At 34.5% G+C, this 21,266-nt stretch overlaps 2 long non-coding RNA genes across 2 annotated transcripts in view; one reads left to right on the forward strand and one right to left on the reverse strand.

Annotated features, from left to right (window-relative positions):
• LOC138122666 (uncharacterized) overlaps positions 1-21,266 on the reverse strand; it is a 326,257-nt gene that overhangs the window by 74,043 nt on the left and 230,948 nt on the right. The gene's annotated exons all lie outside the window — the stretch shown is intronic.
• On the forward strand, positions 18,822-19,764 carry LOC138141258 (uncharacterized). The gene is made up of 2 exons (XR_011163056.1): positions 18,822-19,143; positions 19,195-19,764. It is a non-coding gene; the product is annotated as an uncharacterized lncRNA (long non-coding RNA).

Genomic DNA, 21,266 nt, shown 5'->3' on the forward strand with positions numbered 1-21,266 from the left:
TAAACGAGATCAAAGCTGCACCTTTTGGCCCCCATATCTTCAAATCTATTAGGTATAGAACTTTTTAATTATTTTTCTCATTATTTTCTAATATGAGCTGACACTGCCCCATTGAGTTGTTCCGCGAATGTTGGGGCACCCAGTATGTGGTTATTTAAAATCGAGGGTTTACTTTAATAGACCAAACAAGAAAATTTACGACAGAGCATCCGTGCTGAAATGGAACAAATCAGCCCTGCGCTGTGTCCATTGTTTATACTCCTGTGTGAGTGCCAAATAGTTGGCGGGGGGCAATTTCAACATTTGCGTTACATTTTATTATTGTTAACCTTAGATGTTTATTTGTTTTTGTTTGAGGTCAATTAAAATTTTTATTTTTCACTTTAGTATAATTGCGTGATAACTCCTAGGATACGAAATACGTAAACATGTCCATAACAACCGGGGAATAATACAGGGCGTAATAAGAATAAGCGGGCGTAATAAGAATAAGCGGGCGTAATGAATTCATAACGCCCTCATTAATTCAAAATTGCAAAGATGCCATTTTTTTTTTAAGAACACGTATAGTGAAAAATAAAGTCTTGTATGCACCACGGCGTCACCGAATGATTACGCCCATCGAAGGATATCCATCTCTCGGGCTAAAGCCCTCGAGCTGGATTCATCGTTCTCCGGGCGTAATCATCGTTGTAACGCCCTTGGTGCATAAATAGCTATTACATCAAAAATTTAATTAAATTTTGGGAAGTAAAATTTGTCATACAATAAGTGGTCTAATTTTTTCTAACAAAATTTGTCATTTAAGACATGAGTAGTTTTTGCAACGAAAATTACACCAGTCGACGAAGGAGACGAGTGTAATTTTCCAAAAGCAAAAGTTGACCTAATAAATTTAACGTTTTATTTTGACATAAATTTTTTCGCTGAAAAACTGCCCGTTGTTTTTTCACTATGCCCGGTGTTTCTTCAGAAACAATATCACAAGACTTCCCATTTTTTCGGAACATTTTGATTTTATGACGAAAAGTTTGTTGCTTGGTTTTGCCTAAAGCAACAAACTTTGAGTCTAATAAAATCAAAATTTTCCGAAAAAAAATGGGAAGTCGAGTTATATTTGTCTAGACAAATTCCCGAATGAACAATTCAAACAAACATTCGGAACAACATCACAAAACGGATTAAAGGTTAGTTTATATTCATCGTGGCACTTTTCCTGCAACAATTTACCTGTTGTATTCCAAATTGTTTTCACACTGTAGTCAATATCACTGCTGGAGTCGTTTCTAAAACGATTTTTTAAATCCATTTCGGAAAACGTCAAAATAATTTTCGGACATTTTGTTCATTAATTTGTGTTACAAACAAAAACAAAAGCCTTGTCAACGTTGTTTTTCACCGGAAGGGAGATTTTTGTCGGCGGAAAACGCATTTTCTGACCATGGCTAGATTTTTTCGCGATATTCGGTACACCATTGGTCAATATCAACTGTTTTCATAACATGAGGGAATTTGTCATTAAAAAAAAATGTTTATGTAAAGTACCACTTTTTTTCATTCATCGTTTAGGTTTATCAGAAAGAGAAGGAAAAAATGGGGGTTGTTATTTAAAAAAATTGGTAATTACGTCATAGCTCAAAAATGGATGATGCCCTGAACAAATGAACCAACTTAGTACTATGGGAAATAAAAATTGACCTGTTTACTGATTTTTACTTTACTAATTACTCAATTTATTCCATAAGTAATTTCCACACTGTTATTGTGTGTAATTGAATCATAAAAAAAATAATCGTAAACAAATGTGTAGGCCTTTCTAATTGTAATCACTGATTGGCATGTGATGTTCAAGTCCTTACAAGCTTCTGCAACGTACAAAATAATATACAGGATTGCGATTATGAATGGGACCGGCTCCGTCCTGCTAAAATGGTTGATTCTTTTTAAATGGGAACATGGGTTAAATGAGACATCCTTAAAAAGATCTTTTTTATTTATTATTTTTTATTTATAACCACCAAATGAAAATAATTACTGGGCTACCACAGTTTTTATAAGACTTTAATAAGTAGATATGATAAATATGTAAAAATTTCACAATTCTTAATATGTTTCAAAATATATTGTAAAGATATTTAATTTTTTGAAGATTTTTTTAGTAATATACCTACTCGTACATAGGTACATATATTTTTTCTTCTACTATAATCATCAACATTGTGTTCTTGTTATATTACACGTAGTTTAAAAATATTCTTCTAATGAAACATTTAATGCATTTTATTTTTAGTAAAAATGATCTACTAGATGCCGGTAAAGGATCAGTTTTTAGAAGAGTTAGGAAACGATTTGTTGTCAATCTTCATAAAGATCTACTCGCATCGTGTAATATCGCTGGATGTATTTAATGAAGCGTGAATCTAAGAGAGGCATTTATTTATCTCTCACACAGTGGTGGTGTAGTGTCGCTGCCCCGTGTAGATAATAAGGTACATACATGTGATGCAGCCGATACATTATCCGATGCAGTGACTGCATATTGGCTGTAGTTAGTGTGACCGCGGGCGCGGGTTCTTGTCTGGCTCTGGCGGGGTCCAGAACCCTTCTCGCCGGTATCTGCTCATGTTCTCACGCCACGGCAGGTGCGTTCTTTGGCCCCACACATGACAGAAAAAATGCAATCTGGTACTTATCATTGACGACGCTTTACCGATTTGTTTGAACCCAAAGCGATTGATTAAATTTATCGAGATGGGTTTCAAATTTGTTTTGAATCTCATCAGTCAGCTCGGCTAAAGTGTTTTAAAATACGGAATGCTCTTGTTTTCCTTCTACAGTGTGGAATAAAATGATTTACATCTAGTTACTTTTGCATTACCCTTGTAAAAATACGAAATGCCGCTCTACAAAAAAAAAGAAAGCCTAACCTCAAACTATATATCAAAATTCCAAATGTGATTTATTGCGATGGGATGATATGAATGCAAAGATGAGATTGAAATAAAAAAGGAGCTAACAAAAGCAAGTCACAGCTAGTGTTGAAAGTGGCCACCAAACCAACGTTTGTTAATTCAATTTAGTAAATTGTAACAATTGTCAATTCGATTGATGACATTTAGTGACAGAACTAATAGTTCGGCACTTCGAAAAAAAAAGTAGAGCGGTACAGGAAATTTTACATGTGCAAAAATTCCAAAGGTAAATCATTTTATTCCACACTGTATATTTCACATGTATCAATCGATACATGTACGAATACGTACATAAAATATAAAAAATTCAAACATTCATAGAAAATATTTTAGACCCCGTTCAGGGCAAAACGAAGTTGACTATAATGTTGTCAAAAATAAATTACTCCCTATGATTTAGGGATATTCCTTACTAGGTTGCCATAAATTTGGTTAGGTTGGAGGCTATGTAGTTTCTGGTGACAAACAAAAGATATCGTAACCGTAAGGTAGCGAATTCTTTGTAACAGTTGCATATGGCTCTATTTCTCGATAAGTGATGGATGTTCTTTCGTTTCACAATCAATTTTGGTTTCTGGCGGCGCCGGCGTATTTAGTTTGACTTAATCTTTCAATTCATATTAACAAACCTTAAGCATTCAAAATTACTTTTGAAAATTCTAGTTACACACACAACATGAAAAACGAGAGTACCAAATTTTCCTTTAACTGTAGAGACATTTGAAAATTCTATTTATTTTAACATTACCAGTCCAAGGCTGGTGATGTTTCTCAATTACATTTATCTACTTTGCGTTACAAATGGGCTCATTATTATATCAAAAACAGTTTAATAATGAATCATATTATTAAACTGTTTTTGGTAACTTTTAGCTTTTGTTATATTGGCAACATCAGCCGTTTGACGTCAGGCGTCAAGGTAACGAGTGAAGCTATGAAGTAAATTTAGTAAATATAACCTTACATTTTTGTGAATAATGTCTGTTGCAAACCCACGCGAAAGTCCCTAGTCTACTATGAAAACTTGAGCAGCTGAAATTTCAGGAATTAGTAAAGCAAAGCAGATAAAATTGTATATTACACTCGTTCAATAAGACGTATCATTACATTCGTTACATTTATGTGATAATAAAACGTCTTATTAAACTCGTATAATAATATACTATTATAGCACACTCAATTAATATTGTCTTGGACCGCAGTAGCTAAATTATATTTTAAAGAACACTCTTCATAACTCATGAAGAATTTATAAGAACATTTTCATTTTCAGAAAAAATAATAATAGATCAAGCATCTAATTCGATACAATTTCAGTTTTTTTTAATTTAAATCTTTAAATGAGACTAATTTTAGTATTATATAAATATCTACAACGAAATTGAAGTTTAGTTAAATTTACATGTACATACCATATGATTTGAACCCTAAAATTTATACCCGCTCATGTGTTTATAGATGCATTCATTGATAATGAAGCACGAAAAAAAAATTACTCGATTAAAATACTCGAATGAAAAACAGTAAAAACTGTTAGTAATAGAACAGCGGTCGTTTTTTCTTTAAAAAAACTGTGAAGTTTATAATATAAGAAGACCTTTTTTTTTAATCGGATAAATTTTTTTATTTCACAAAAACTTTTTGGTGAAAAATTATGAATTTGAATTGGACATTTTTCTTCTGATTCTTTGAAGAAAAGTGTCCAATTCAATGAGTAAATTTATCAAACACAAAAAGTTTAAAGTAGATAAATTTAAAAAAATTATCCCATCGAAAAAAAACAAGGTCTAGTTACACAAATCAAAAAATTCTTCTCCATCTCCTCGTGAATTAGGGCGATCCTACTCAGATGAGTGCTCGGTAGTTGTAGCCTGGGTGTTGGGATGCTCTCTGTGTAATGGTTGTTGTGTTGTGATTGTGTTTTGTGTATCATTTTCTTTTTGGCAGGGCTTCTAATTGGGCGTCAAGCCTGTTAGCCGTCAACAATAATAATAATAATAATAATAATAATAATAATAATAATTTGTTGAGATTATTTCCAGAACAAAAAAAAAAGAACAAACAACGACAATATCTTATTATTTATCGACGAAGAAGTCATTTTTATTAAATTATAAAATGAACTCTCAAATGTGACAAATGGAAAGAAACTGACAAGAGGAAGCGAATTTTTATCCGAGATAAACAAAAATGATTGGTTCAAAAGTCAAATTCACATTGGACCATTGTCTGTGTTGTTATAGTGATGGAAATAATCGCACAAAAACATTTTCACTCACTCTTTCAGTGTCAAATAATTATATTCGATTAAAAGATAGCAATATGTAAAAAATGTTTATTTTAAAGAGTTCTATTGGTGATTATACAGTGTTATTCTAAATGATTGTAGTCGAAGTAGGCCATGCCCATGTTATTACATTTTTGCCGCTTTCATGTGAACTGTCAGTTGTGTCGCTGTCCCTGTCATTTTTTCGATGCAAAGTGCGATGATGAGATTTTTATTTATTTTTATTAAATTAACGATTGAATCCAGAAATATTGAGTTGTTTTGCACCCAATTTAACTCCCGTGTGTACTGACTTATTCACATCATTTTGATGTTTTTTTATGTGGAGCGGCAACCAGAAATTTTACATTGAGTTTTCACGCCTACTTCGACTACAATCATTTAGAATAACCCTGTAGTATATTACATACCGCGGAAAGTGTTCCATTCTTGTCGAGACAACAATAGTTTACCGAGAGGCTTGCCCTCGAAGTGAACTAGTTCTCGAGACACAGGAATGGACTTTCGCCGAGGTTTGTATACTATTTTATTCACAATCAATCATTTAATAAAACAAGCAACATTATAATAATAAAAAATTAATAAAAACCAACCTCCGTAATATTATCATTTATTTCGGCAAAATATTAAAACTTAGTAGGCGCGCACGATTGAGATTGTATTAAATTTTAGTTCACAAAAGTCAAACCAAATTGACATTTGCTCACATTTTTTAACAAACAAAATGTGCGATAGTAAAATAGGGTGTACACTCCCCAGAATTGCGGGAATCCGCACACAAATTATCTCTTACCTGAGAAAAGCAAATTACGATACCAGAAAAACGTACAGAGATTTTCGCGATTGGTGCGACATTAGCGCCACCACAGGCCAGTTATGGGTTTTATTACTGACCGCTACGACTCCTTACTGACCTCTTTTTTCACCATTACTGACCGGTTGATGTGTGCACGAGTAATCGCTCATTTTCTAACCTTTAAGAGGTTAGAAAAGCTGTACATTACTAACCGATTGTGAATAAAATTTATTACGTGGACTTCCATAACACCCGGTATAATACTACAGTATGTTTGAAAATGTTCTTATAAAAATTGCCTTTGGATTAATAACACATATTTTGTATTATCACTTATCAGTCTTATCACTTATCAGGCTTTTTTCTTAGAAAAAATTGTCCATAAGATGTAGAGACGAATAGCTTCGTGCTTGTGGCAAGAAGATCATTACTTTCAATAATTTCCTTAATTATTATAATATTTCACTCTAGATTTGCAGGTAGGTACTACATAATCTTCTTTTCAACTCGTATTATTAATCTTAAAATTGACCAGAAGCAAACCTTGCGAATTTGAATTGTGACATACTCGTACTTTTACATAAGAACACAAGTACATACTTATATAAAATGTGATAAAGAGATAATGATTTTAATGAGATTTTTTTAGAGAAACATTAGATTCAAGTATGTACTTATTTAATACGAACATTACAAATCAAAATCAAAATCCGTTAAATACTTGTCAAATGAAATTTATTTTTACAGAATAAAGGAGTTTTAGTATTAAATACAAAAATAGAATATACATCGAACAGTAATCGCCAGTTTAAAAAAAAAACTCATAGCGATCACCAAACGGATGCTGTTTAAGGTGTAAAAAGTTCGTGACCAGTTAAAATTAATGTTCCGTAATGTAAATTTAATGAAACTAACAACATTTCATTATCTCATTTTACGATACAAAAGTGGCCGTCGTATGGTGAAGCGAGCGAAAGACATTAGTGTCACTTCGGGTTCTACGTACACCCGCCACTAATAATTGATTACTTTTGCAAAATCAGTCAACCGTTTAAATGCAAATTGGTTGCTGTTCATTAATATATTGCTGTCTTACAAACTCCACCTTACTTGTGGGTTTAAGCCAGGAAGCACAACCAGCTCTTAACTAAATCTTCGATACATTTCATCGTTAAGATAAGAAAAAATCACAATAATTATGGCTGGATAATTTAAGGAAGTTTGAATTTTTAACAATCTCGTCAATATAGCAAAAATTTTTATTTGCTACTAATGGTAATTACGAAGAGTGTGTACATATAGTGTATGTAATAAACACGGCAGCAATTAGCAATTCCGATGAACATCTCTGTAATGAAGAGGTAGATCCAATTAAAACATTGATATAACTTTATGGTAGAACGACGTCTACATTCCTTCAATAATAATAAGTCGTAAAAAACTGGACTCCATCAGAACTTGCCAAATATAGATCTGGTTGTTCTATTGCTCATTATATCAATTAAAATCCTGGAGAATGTCGCTTAAATGAGTTCAAATATCCATCATTAGCGCGCTACCAACCACGCCAGCGACCTTATTTTCCCTCGTTTTTGTCGGTGCACTCTAATTATGCTGCATTTGATCGAACAGGGATTAACATAATGCGACGTATAATTTCTGCATGCAATGAACCTGAGTGCTAAAGGTGCAAACATGAACAGAGACTGTCGCAGATACACATAAATACTTTTGATGAAATAATAAAATTATAATGAAAAATAACATGCCAAACTAATTAGTCTTTTTGATATTATCATAGTTGCAGTGCTGACAACACTAACAGTTTTTTTTTAAATTTTGGTCGTTATATATGTACTCGTACGCACTTACACAGTTGTTTATATTATATATTTTTATAAATAACAAGGGAACACATGCTTCTTATCTTTTGGTAGTATGTAGTATACATAAATATGTAGAAGTAGACATTTTTAAAAAACTGTGACGTTAAAGTCAAATAAAAATATTTCGTTAGCCCATTTATTTACACTATTTCAATCATAGTTGTTTCAACCAATCATATTCCGTCACTCACAATGAATACAAAATTTCAACTGGAAAAATTAATCTAATCAAAGTTTTGCCAAACCTTATGTTCCAATGAAATCGCGAAGCTAGAGCGTTTTCAGATGGCAAAATTTTTGTTATGTTAACAGGTTTAATATAACAATCGAATAAAAAGTCAAAAATTTGTCTAAAATGAATGAACAGAAACGTTTTTATTCATGAAATAGTCCTCCGAGTACCATTCGTGGTAAAATTTTGTCTGGCAAAATTTTACGATTGATTTACTCGAGTTTGTTGCCAATTTATCTTGTGACATTGGTGCATTGGTCAAAAACCACTCGTCTGACGACTCGTGGTTTTTTAACAATGCCACTCGATAAATTGTTATGCAACAAACTCTCGTATAATCTAAAAGTTTTTCCGACAAAATTTCATCACTTATGATATTATATATGAAAAACACGGCGTTTTCTGTAAGCCGTAAGCTGCAAGTTTACGATTAGCATCATTCAAGGCATTTGACATTGAGACAGGCTCTGATGCAGCCAACCAGGTGCTGAGCAGACCTAACACTCGATTTGCTTGCTGTTGACCACCCGCAAATTATTCATCAGTTGAGAATCCAGTTTATTTAAAAATGCAGGTCTAGATTTCTGATATGCTATACTAAAATAACTACAAAATTACAGGTCAGTGCAAAAGTCTTTATTTCTCTAAATTATTTGACGCTGTATTCCTTTATCTTTATCATTTTCCACTTTATTAATTCAACAATTTTTATTAGTGTTTATTATATTTTGACTAAATATATGAAATTATATTGATACATAATTGAGAATTTAACAAATCTTATGGTTTGACCTACGAAAAAGCAAAGAAAGCAGTCTTTCTTATGTTTTTAGTCGTGTTGTAATTATTTAAAATTTCAGAATTAAAATTTAAAATGTAGAGATTACATTTTTCATCATCTTAACGAAAGAAAATTCTAATAAATTTGGAAACGTGTACGTACCCTATATTTTTTCAGTTTCAATAGTTTAGTTCAACTGGTAATTTGCTGCACTTTAAGCAAATACAGAATGTCTAAAAAATTCTTGTCAAAGTGGGCTTTGATATACTCGTATTTTCAGTTCATAAAAATACGTCGTAACTTAATTTCGCTAGGTTTACACCTTGAGAATTTTGATATTAGAAACATTTGAAAAGAAGATTAACACTTATTTTGAATGTATGTATGTATGTATGTATGAATGTATGTACAGTTGTGGCCAAATAAAAGCGACCGCTAAATTGACATTTTATGTCATCTTTATAAATTTTGGTAATTCAGGCTTTTAAAATAAAAGTTTCTCTGGGAACCAGATACCCATACCTGTGGCACAACATAACAGTGACGGATGATGTCAATTTGAAAAATAGTTTTTTATGTTATCTTCTGGAAGATGATTTTTCAGATGATTTAATATTTAATTCCGATTTACAATAGAAAAAATTGCTGCCCAGTTTTATTTGCCCGCAACTGTACTATCGAATTCATGAAAAACTAGTACAGCAAAACGTCATAGTTTTGTCAACTTTTCAAAAATGTTGTAATGTAACGTTTCTACGTGCTTTATGTTAAACGGTTACTATACTATTTTTTAATGTCCAACATGTCAAGTAGATAACCTAAATACGTTTGATTAATTTAAGTAATTTGGTGAGACTAGTAATTTTGAGGTTAAATGTTTATTAAATGCCTTGTTTTTCTGGGCATGTTTAAGTAAAAATAATAAGAATCAATAATTAAATGAAACGTGCTGCTAATAAAATAAAAAAATCAGACAAGAACACCACGGAGGACTTAATTGATCGCTACGCAATCGAATATATATTACTGACCCGCGCGAAACTTTTTATAATCAAATGGGCCAGTACTTTTTTTGAAAGATGTTTGTGTCATCTTGACAATTTAAACATTTTAATTTGTCATTGTGTTTTCTCAAGATCTGAAATCGTGTTGTAAAACTTTGCCGAGATGTACAGTAGCGGACACGGAATTTTAGACGTCAAATTTATGTCAATTCAAAAAATGTCAATGTAAGCCACGCTTTACTATTTGATATTTGAAAGTATATTTTTGGCATGGCAGTATGATAAAAGACAGATGAGTCGAGTCGAGTAAACACGGTGATTTTCGCTCCGCAATCAAACCAAAAATTTGGCTGTTGCGAGCAGAAATAAAAACCAAAACTCAGTGGTGACAGTGAAAGTAGTAAAAGACGATAGTGTTAGTGGAAGGACTAGAGGAAGAAGAAAAGAACCAAACGAATGAACGTAAAGTTTACTGTATAAATCGGTAGCAGAACCGTATCGTAAAGTGACCGGCAAGAAACAAAAAAGTAGATAAGCTTTTTCTCGTGCGAAGAAAAAAAAAAAAAAAATTGGAAGAAAACCCTTTACCGCTCTGACATAGGCAACACATATAGCAAGAAAACGTTAGAAGGTGCTGCATAAAACCAAATGAAAAAACAAGAAGAGAGTGACGTCGAAGGGTACTCAACAGACGATAGCCGGAAAAGACAAAGAGAGGAAGAAGAGAACAACGAAATAAAGAAGAAAAGCAAGAAGACAGTCAGAACACCGCCGAAGAAAAAGAGAAGCGACACTGAAATGGAAGACCTGAAAAACATGATGCAAAAACTCATGGAAGAAGTGAAGGAGATCCGAAAAGAAAACCACAAATATCATGAGATACTAGACAAGCTCGCTGAAGAAAACAAAGAGATAAAGAGAGAAAACAATGAAATGAAGACCAAAATGCAATACATGGAAGATAAACTAGAACAAATGGAAAGACACCAGAAAAAGAACAACATAGTAATTTATGGAATGGAATTGACGAAAGAAAAAAATGAAACGTTGGAGAAAAAACTAGAAGAGTGGATCAAAAATAACCTGGGGATAGACGTCGAGATTGAAAGTGTATACAAAATCAATAAGGAAATGTACGTGGGACAAGTCAGTAAATATGAGAAAAAGATAGAAATAATGAAGAAAAAATCATGCTTAAGGGAAAACGAGAATAAAAAGATCTTTATAACAAATGACCTCACCAAAAAAGAACGAGATATACAAGAATGGATACGGGAAGAGGCAAATGCAGAAAAAGAAAAAGGCAATAAAGTAAGAATCGGCTACAAGAAACTAACAATAAACGAAAAAATATGGACATGGAACAGCAAGACATACCGACTGGAAGAACAAAAAGAACAAGTCAAGAGACCTCAAGATTCAAAAAACTAGATAAACATATACACGGAAATCAGAAAATGGAAAAGACACGGCACGGAAAAGGAACACGAAATAAGGAAAACTCAAGGAATTATTGGAAATTAGCAACATGGAACATAAGAGGACTAAGTGGAAAGGAGAACGAACTAATAGAAGAATGCCAAAAAATAAAAGTAGACATTCTGGGAATCACGGAAACAAAGAAAAAAGGACAAGGATCAATAGAAGTAGGAAACGGATATTACCTAATTTACAGCGGAGTACCGACAAATGAAAGAGCAAAAGCGGGAGTGGGTTGCCTGATAAACGAGAAATGGAGAAAGAAAATAGTAGGATGGACATACATATCAGAGAGAATAATAAAAGTTGAGGCGAAGAATGGAGAAAACCCAATAACAATAATAATAACGTATGGGCCAAACGAAGACGAAAAAACAGAAGAAAAAGATAAATTCTGGGAAGAAATGAATTTAGCTGTGGAAAAAAGTAATGGAACAGTATTCGTCATAGGGGACCTAAACGGAAGAGTTGGAAAAAAGGATAATACCACAATGGAAGTAATAGGAAAACATGGAGAAAATATAAGAAATGGAAATGGACGGAGATTAATAGAACATTGCATAGAAAACGATTTAATCATAGCAAACACCTTTTATACACACAAAGAAATAAATAAAATAACAAGAGAAGTACAAAGCAGATCAGAAAAATCAATTATAGATTATATAATAGTAGAAAGGAACAAAAGAACAATGATAAAAGACGCTAAGGTCCAAAGAGGACCTGAAATCTATAGCGACCATTACATGTTAGTAGCGAAAATAGCAGACGGAACGAAACAAGATACAGAAAAAAGAGCAAGGAATAAATCGAAACCATGCCATGAAGCTACAAAAACGTATAAGCTACAAGAAAAAGAGCAAGCTGAAAAATACAAAGAATATGTAGAAGAAAAAATCGAGCAGACAAAAGAAAAACAAGAACAAATGGGCATAGAAGAAGCATGGCAAACATTCAAAACAATACTACAAGAAGGAGCCAGAAAAGTATGCGGAACCGTAGTAATAAATAAAAATAAAAAACAAACAGCTTGGTGGAATGAAGAAATCAAGAAACAAATCAAGAAGAAGAAAACCAAATGGGAAATATATTTAAACTCAAGAACAAGAGAGTCCTATATGAGTTACAAAAGACAACGAGAAGTGGTGAAAAAATTAGTCATAGAAGCCAAAAAGAAATCCTGGGAAGATTTTGGAAGAAAAATGGAAAATAATAAAAATGAAAACCAGAAACTTTTTTACCGTGTACTAAAAAATCTGAAAACGGCGAAACAAGAACAGCCTATAATAATCAATAGCATTAAAAACAAAGAAGGAGAAGTACTAACAGAAGAGCATAAGATTATGGAACGATGGAAGGAACACTTCGAAGAACTACTAAACCCTACAAAGACAAACAGAGAATCAACAGAAAAAACAGTAAAAGAAGGGAGGAAGAACAAAGCAGAAATAAATAACGAGAGAAATAGCGACAACGAGATCACATTAACAGAAGTACAAGAAGCCATAAAAAGTATAAAAAACGGAAAAGCAGCAGGACATGATGGAATCACCCCAGAAATGATAAAACATTTAGGAGGAAACGGCACCCAAATATTACTGGAGATATTCAGGAAAGCATGGGCTGAAGGCAAAATCCCACACGACTGGGAAATAGGAGTACTGATACCAATATATAAAAAGGGGGACAGATTAGACTGCAACAACTACAGAGGTATCACACTTTTGAGTGTAGTAGCAAAGACGTACGAAAGGATACTTGAAAAAAGACTTAGAAGAGAAATAGAAGAACAAATGACAGATTCACAAAGCGGTTTTAGGAAAGGCCACAGTATCCAAGACCATGTCTTCACAATCAAAGAGAGCATATACAAATCACTTCAGAAGAACTCAGAATTATATCTAGGCTTCATAGATTTAGAAAAGGCGTTCGACAGGATACCGAGGGGAAAAGTATGGGAATGCTTAGGAAAAAAAGGAATAGACCCCCAACTTATAACAGCTACAAAAAGTTTGTATCAAAATAGCCGTAACTATGTCAGGAGTAAAAACAACAGATCGAAGGAATTCATAACCATAGATGGACTTAGACAAGGAGGAGTGCTGAGCCCGCTACTATTCATAATAATGATGGACGAAATAATCAAAAAGACCAAAGAAAAAGTGAAGCAAGTTAAAATCGGACACTACAAATTAGCAACAGTTAAAATCTCTGAATGTGCTTTTGCCGACGATCTTGTTGTGTTTGGTTCTACCGAGAAAGAACTTCAAGAAAATCTCAACACATGGAACAAAGTATTGAAAGAACAACAGATGAAAATAAACATCGCAAAGACAAAAATAATGGTAATAACAAAAGACGAGAAAACTGTAGACATTGAAATTGAAGATACAAAAATCGAACAAGTCAATGAATTCAAGTATTTGGGAGTCACAATAAACAACAAGGGGAAACAAGATACAGAAATAAACCAGAGGATATCGGCGGCGACAAAACTATACCATTCACTAGGCAAAACTTTCATAGGAAAAAAAGAAATCAGCAGAAAGACCAAAATGACTGTGTACCAAACAATATTTCGTCCAGTATTGACATTTGGAAGTGAATCGTGGGTAATAACAAAGAGACAAAAAAACAGAATGCAAACAATCGAAATGAAATACCACAGGAGAGCACTAGGAATAACAAAAAGAGACCATAAACGGAATGATGACATAAGAGAAGAACTAGGAATAGAACCGATAACAACAACAATAGAGAAAAATCAATTGAAATGGTATGGACACCTAATCAGAATGGCAGATACAAGGCAAGTCAGAAGAATATGGGACGCAAGAATAAACACCAAAAGAGGAAGAGGAAGGCCCCCCGAGTCTTGGAACGGAACAGTTGCCAAAGTTATGGAAAGACGAGGTTTAAATTGGAGAGAAGCGCGAAAGCTAGCGCAAGACAAAAGAAGCTGGTCCGGATTTGTCCACAGTTAAATAATTTAAGATAACTTATAAAACAAGTAAAATTAATAATGAACCCCTACACCAAATGGTAAAAGGGGTATTGATTATATATATATATATAGTATGATAAAAATTACAAAAATCGAATGTGAGGTTAGTTGCACCTAAAGCCAGTTTTACATTTTAATGTCAATCAAATGACAAATCGTCCAAGATTCCGTGTCCGCAATAGTACTATTGGGAGCACGGAATTTCGGTCAGACTTGAAATTTGACTGATATAAAATGTGAAATAGGCTTTAGGTGCTAGACGTATTAATAACCTCATTTTAATATCAACTATTGTCTCATATCATTTTGCAAATTGCATTCATCAATTCTGAAAAGCTGCAAGTGCTTAGATGTGATTTTCTGAGAACTAAACGGTCTTTTTTATTAAACTTTGGAAATCAATAACTAAAATGTAAAATAATTGTGCATAATTGTCTCAGTTTATTTTGAAGTTCCGTCAAAATTAATTATTATGACATTTATGACAATAGAGCTTAGACTACATTGGGTTTTTTTAAATGACATGTAAATTGCTGCCCGAAATTCCATGCTCGCCATAGTACTATCGCTGGCCAAAAAAAACTCGTACAGCCAAAATGTTAGTATTGTAAATCAAAGTCTACAACGTCAAGCGTTATTGTCAGTGTCAAAGTCAATGCGAAAAAATGGGTTTAACTGAAATGCAAAAACAGACTATAGCGCAACGTTTAAAAGACGGGATTTCAATACGGGCAATAGCTGCTGAGGTTGGTGTTGATAAAGGTACCGTTTTATTGGCCAACAAAAAATCAAACCTATGCATACATAACCTTTATTAAAAAAGCGATGTTTACACAACTCAAATTTTTAATTTTTGGATTATAGACATTTTGAGCATCTCCTTTAATTCTTTTTTCTTTCTTTGAGTTTTGTTGGTGCATCGCTTTGTTATTATTTGCTTTCGTTCTATTAAACTCGGTTCTTTTTAGAACCACCATTTGTTGTTTATGACTTCCGCCCAATAATAAATTTGTATTAATCGTTGCGGGCGATACGATGACAACTTTTATTAAATTTGTTGACATTATTCTTAACCTAAATCTGTTGACAGTGCAATAATGTGCCAAATTTGACAATAAAATACGGTCGACCAGATATTTTGAGTAGAGTGATAGTATTTTTGGAAACCAAGCAACGCCCTCATTCGTTCTGTTCTTCCCTAATTCTTCCGCGCTTGATCAACGGGATTGGTGGATTTGGTATGCTTATAACTTGATTAAAAATGCACATAAGAAAAAAGAATCAATCGTTCCTGTAATGTTATTGCTGTCGGCACAAGTCAGTTTCCTCTGGGGCGTGAGTTGTGCCACATCCTGTATATTACTGTAGGAATAATATATAATATAAGAATAAATATAAGAGAATAATAATAATTATTAGTATCTAATACATATTTGAATATAAAGGATGTTTTTTTTTTTTAATTTGGCGTCGAAGTAGGCTTTGGAGAGTTGATTGAGAGCGCACTACTCGTGTAAAAGCGTAAGATTTAAACAGCTGATCCGTGATCCGTAAACTGTATAGTGCGTTCACAATCGACAGTTCAACGCCTACTTCGACGCCAAATTAAAAAAAAACACCATTATGTACAGGGTGACTGACGAAAAACCTTTGATGCTGAAACAACACTTAAAAATGAGAAGGAAATCGAACTTGGGCAAAAGACAAAATGGCAAAGAGGCCGAGGCCATGGTTGCGGTGCTATTTATAGCGTCGAGGGTGCATTTTTGAAAATGGTTTTGCGCATAGCCGACTTCGAGAAACTGTAAAGTGGTGCTGACATCTCATAAGGGTAGTTACAGTTGCTCGAAGCCGCCAAGATTTGAACGAGACGCTACACTATTTTAATGAACCAAATCAATGATTAAAATAAGATATTTCAAAAGCTAGTTCGTAAATCTGCAAAGAAACGTGCCGGAAAATACACGGAGTCACGAGAGTCGGTATGGCGTCAGTTTTCTCAGTTTTTGGAAGAAAAAGTCTAAAATATTCACTGCAACCACTAGTGGAATACCGGAGTTATATTTTCACTGGTGGAATATTCAGTTATAACACCACGACTAGTCAAAGATTGTCGAATGTTTTTATGCTGGTATCACGAATGGTCATTCGCTTTGTGAACACTATGAGTGCGTAGCACGAATGGTATTCGAAAGCGTAATGATCATGAGTGATACCATCGGAAAAATATTCTACTATCTTTGACTACGAGTTGTATTCAACAGACTATTCAATGAACCAAATCAATGATTAAAATTAAAATTTTCAAAGCAAGTTTCCAAATCGGCGCTACACATGATTTCATTGTTCAATTAACTTCGTAAGAAAGTAATAATTTCCTTGAATAAAAATAATAATCAAGGTTTGTTTAAAATATTCACCTCGACCACTAGTGGAATAGTCAGTTATATTTTCACTAGTGGAGTATTCGCTGGAATTTTCTGTTGCTAGGCTACGAAAGTAAATATCTGCTATTTTATTGGTTAATATTTGAAAAATAACAGGTGAATTGAATAGTCGCTGGAATTTGCTGTCGTTAGACTACGAAAGTAAATATCTGCTATTTCATTGGTTAATATTTGAAAAATGACAGGTGACATGACATGTTATACAACTAGAGGATTGAAAATTCTCGATTGTACGAGACGTGTTGCCCGGAAACACCACGAGATCGTAGATCGCTATTAGGTACACAGAATTATTTGAAAATAGTGGCCAAACTATTTTATCATGTTAATACACAATTATGAAACGGAAATTACATAAACAAAGAAAGTCAGCCTTAACATCGGAAATATTATCTCGTCCATTTAGTGTAGAAGAGATGCAAGAAGTAGGTAAAACACTGAAGAACAGAAAAGCTGCGGGTTTTGACGGCATCTATCCTGAATTCATTAAACACCTGGGACCAATAGGTTTAAACTGGCTTAGGTCTTTTTTTAATGACATACTTTCAACAGGTAAAATACCAGCTGAATTTAAGAAAGCAAAAGTTATTGCCATACTAAAACCCGGAAAACCAGCCAATGAAGCTTCGAGTTATAGACCAATCTCTGTACTCAGCGTGTGTCATAAATTTTTGGAAAAGCTTATCTACAATAGAATTTCACCAATAATAGAAGAAAATCTTCCAATAGAGCAAGCAGGTTTTAGACCAAACAGAAATTGCTGTGACCAAGTGCTGGCCCTAACATCTTACATCGAATCTGGCTTTCAAAAACGTCTAAAGACTGGAGTTGTCTTTGTTGATCTCACCGCAGCCTACGACACCGTTTGGAAAGATGGTCTAATACATAAATTGTATAACGTAATACCTTGTGGAAAAATGGTCTCACTCTTAGAAGATATGCTGTCTAACCGTCAATTCAGGGTTTTCGTTGAAGAAAAAAACAGTAAATTTCGATTTCTCAACAATGGTTTACCTCAAGGCTCAGTATTGTCACCAATCTTATTTAATTTATATACAAGTGATTTCCCCCAACAAATTCCCGAAAATTCATCTATGCTGACGACCTGGCAATGGCTTACCAACATCATAATTTTGAAAATGTAGAGAACGGACTGTCAGACTATTTAATACCTTTGAATAAATATTTCACAAAATGGCGACTTTGCCCAAATCCTCAAAAGACAGAAGTTTGCTGTTTTCACCTCGTAAACAACCAGAAAAATAGAAAACTGAAAGTAGTCTTCAATGAAACTACAATTAAGCATAATTATTCCCCGACATATCTAGGAGTAACTCTGGATTCATCTTTAACCTTCAAACTACACATCGAAAAGTTACGACAAAAACTGAAAACGAGAAACAACATTATACATAAACTCGCAGGCACAAGTTGGGGAGCGAATGCACACACCTTACGTGTCACAGGACTAGCTCTAGTGTATTCTACGGCAGAATATTGTTGCCCTGTCTGGAAGATCAGTGCACACGTGAACAAAATAGATGCTCAATTGAATACGACACTTCGAATAATAACGGGTACCTTAAAATCTACTCCAACACCATGGCTAACATGTCTTAGCGCACATTATTCCGTATAATATTAGAAGAAATTACGTCACAAAACGAATTTGGGATAAATTTCAAAATTCACCGAACATGTACTCCATAACACAAGACATGGCAAATTTACCACCGTTTAGATTAAAATCACGTAAACCACTTTGGAAAGAAGAATTCCTCATGCAACCATTTTCCAAATCTGATTATTGGAAAGCAGCCTGGCAAGACGTAGATATTTTCAATAAAAATCTAATTGAGGATCCTGTCACCCTTGGTTTTTCGCCCAACGTACCTCTTCAGGAATCGTTGGTTGCCTACAAAATTCCCTCTTTTGCTGGCGCGAAGACAAGCGCGCGCGCGACTCCTTCGAGAATATTCCATCTTATCAGGAGAATCTTCACTCACTTTTTTCTCTTCTGAATCTACCGTGCCACGTGCCTTTGCGGACCGTTTCGTTCGAGTGAAATCAATTTATTACCTGGTGCCAGGGATCTTCGTATTCGTCGAAACCTTGTGGATGGTGTGCTGTATCGTCTCCGTGTGGAAAATTTGAACGCACCCTTCCAACTCCGCTTAGGGAGGATTTTGGTCCAAACGCTAAGGCTCGTGACGCAATCGAAGTAGACTTCTGCGAGGCATTTCCCTTGCCTGAGGGTATAGGTGAGTCTTCATGTAGACAATGTGCTACACGTAGTACTCCTCTAGGGAACCCTCCATCTCCACCCCCTAGACTTTGACCCCAACCGTCTTACGTCGAGGTCAAGAGAAAACCGTGCGTCGGGCTCATCGTCGACGCGCCCGAGACCTCTGTGGCTCCAGTCTCGTCTCTAGAACCGTCAGCTCCGCTCAAAGGACTTTGCCACCACATCCCCGAACGACTGGGAAAGGACACGCTCCTCTACGGCCCCTGAGCGCGGACTGCTCCTGGAGACCGGCAAGCCACCCCTCTTATTCGACTCAATTTCATTTTATCTAACGTTTTTTTAAATATCTTACTAACCATATCACAATTTACAAACTAACTCAATCTAGCAAGTGAAATAGCTCACTTACTTTTGTTATATATATCACATTATAACCTTGTTAACATCTCCGCGTAGACATCAGCGAGATTCGCTTATTGTAAAGCTCTGCGGAAATAGCTATTTCGGCCGGATTGCTGGAACCGAGTTTCCACCCCTTTTTATTGTACATTTTTATATCAATTCACATTTATATATTTATATCAATTCAAATATAACTACAGTCATTTCAATTACATTCAATTTTCACTTACATAGTGTGTATCAATACTACCCCCCTCAGCTCGCCCGTCTGTATTTTTTTGGTTTCGCCTGTTTGAATAGCGCCTAGGTCCAGCCACGTACACTTTGTGCGTTTCTTTTCGTTCTCGCGAACTTCAAACACCTCTCCTGGCCAGGTCAGCAGGCTACTTGCGGGGCCTGCTACCAAAAGAACCCTCGACTTCGCCGCAAGTGGCGCCCTGAGATCGAGCTAGCCAAGTATTGTGCCCTCTGGCCAGTTTGAACCGTGACAATCCTACAAAACAAATTCCGGGATTTAACCTACCCAGGAAAACCTGGTGTAAATTAAATCGTTTTAGAACCGGCCATGGCAAATGCAATAATATGCTGTTTCACTGGAATATTCGTGAAAACCCTTCTTGTGAATGCGGTGCAGAAAAAGAAACCATCCAACACATTGTGGAAGAATGTCCCCTTACTAAATTCCAGCAAGGTTTCTCAAAACTACATCTACTTACCGAAGACGCCCTAAATTGGCTACAACAAATTAAAAACATATAATTTACCATAATTATTTTGTGAATTTCGAATTTTAATTGTATTTTTCTTCATACGAATATACAGGGTTATTCTAAATGATTGTAGTCGAAGTAGGCCATGCCCATGTTATTACGTTTTTGCCGCTTTCATGTGAACTGTCAGTTGTGTCGCTGTCACTGTCATTTTGTAGGTGAAAAGTGCGGTGATGAGATTTTTATTTATTTTTGTTAAATTAACGATTGAATCCAGAAATATTGAGTTGTTCTACAATCAATTTCAAAAATATTGAGTTGTTTTGCACCCAATTTAACACATCATTTTGATGATTTTTTTATGTGGAGCGGCAACCATAAATTTTACATTCAGTTTTCACGCCTACTTCGACTACAATCATTTAGAATAACCCAGGTATATATTATGATACATTGCATTTGAATTATTAAATTTTAGGTAAATATAGGAGCAAAGATATTGTCAAAATATAAGGTAAATATAAGTAAAGTGGCGATTAAAATAACTGCCTCGTTATTTTAATATGATTAGGTACAATCAAATATTCATTTTACAGCAACAGAAGAAGGTGTATTATAATTAAAACGCATCATAATTGACGTTAGTTTCAAGTATAGTATATTGCTGCCCGACTTCCTGTCGACGCATCATCCTTCGTCAGGATGCATCTGTATCTTTAGGGAATCCCCAGCAGAGGCCGCACTTGGTCGGTAGTTCGGCGCATCTCGTTTAAAGTCTATTTTCTCTTTTTGACCACTCGAGTTTCACAACTTCACGTTGTTTTAGTTATCTATTTGTTTCACGGCCGATGAATGAACTGTTTTGATGCCTTTATTGCTACTATTACAAACAAAAGAAACACTCGGTCTCCAATAAACATTCCAACACGGAATAAGTCCATCTTCGTTGCATTACTCCGAAGTGTTTCGCTCTTTTTTGGACCTTTTAGCAGTATTGATTTTTTCATGACCTATTTAAGGA

Source organism: Tenebrio molitor, chromosome 1, assembly GCF_963966145.1.
Source record: "Tenebrio molitor chromosome 1, icTenMoli1.1, whole genome shotgun sequence".
Classification (NCBI taxonomy): Eukaryota; Metazoa; Arthropoda; class Insecta; order Coleoptera; family Tenebrionidae; genus Tenebrio; species Tenebrio molitor.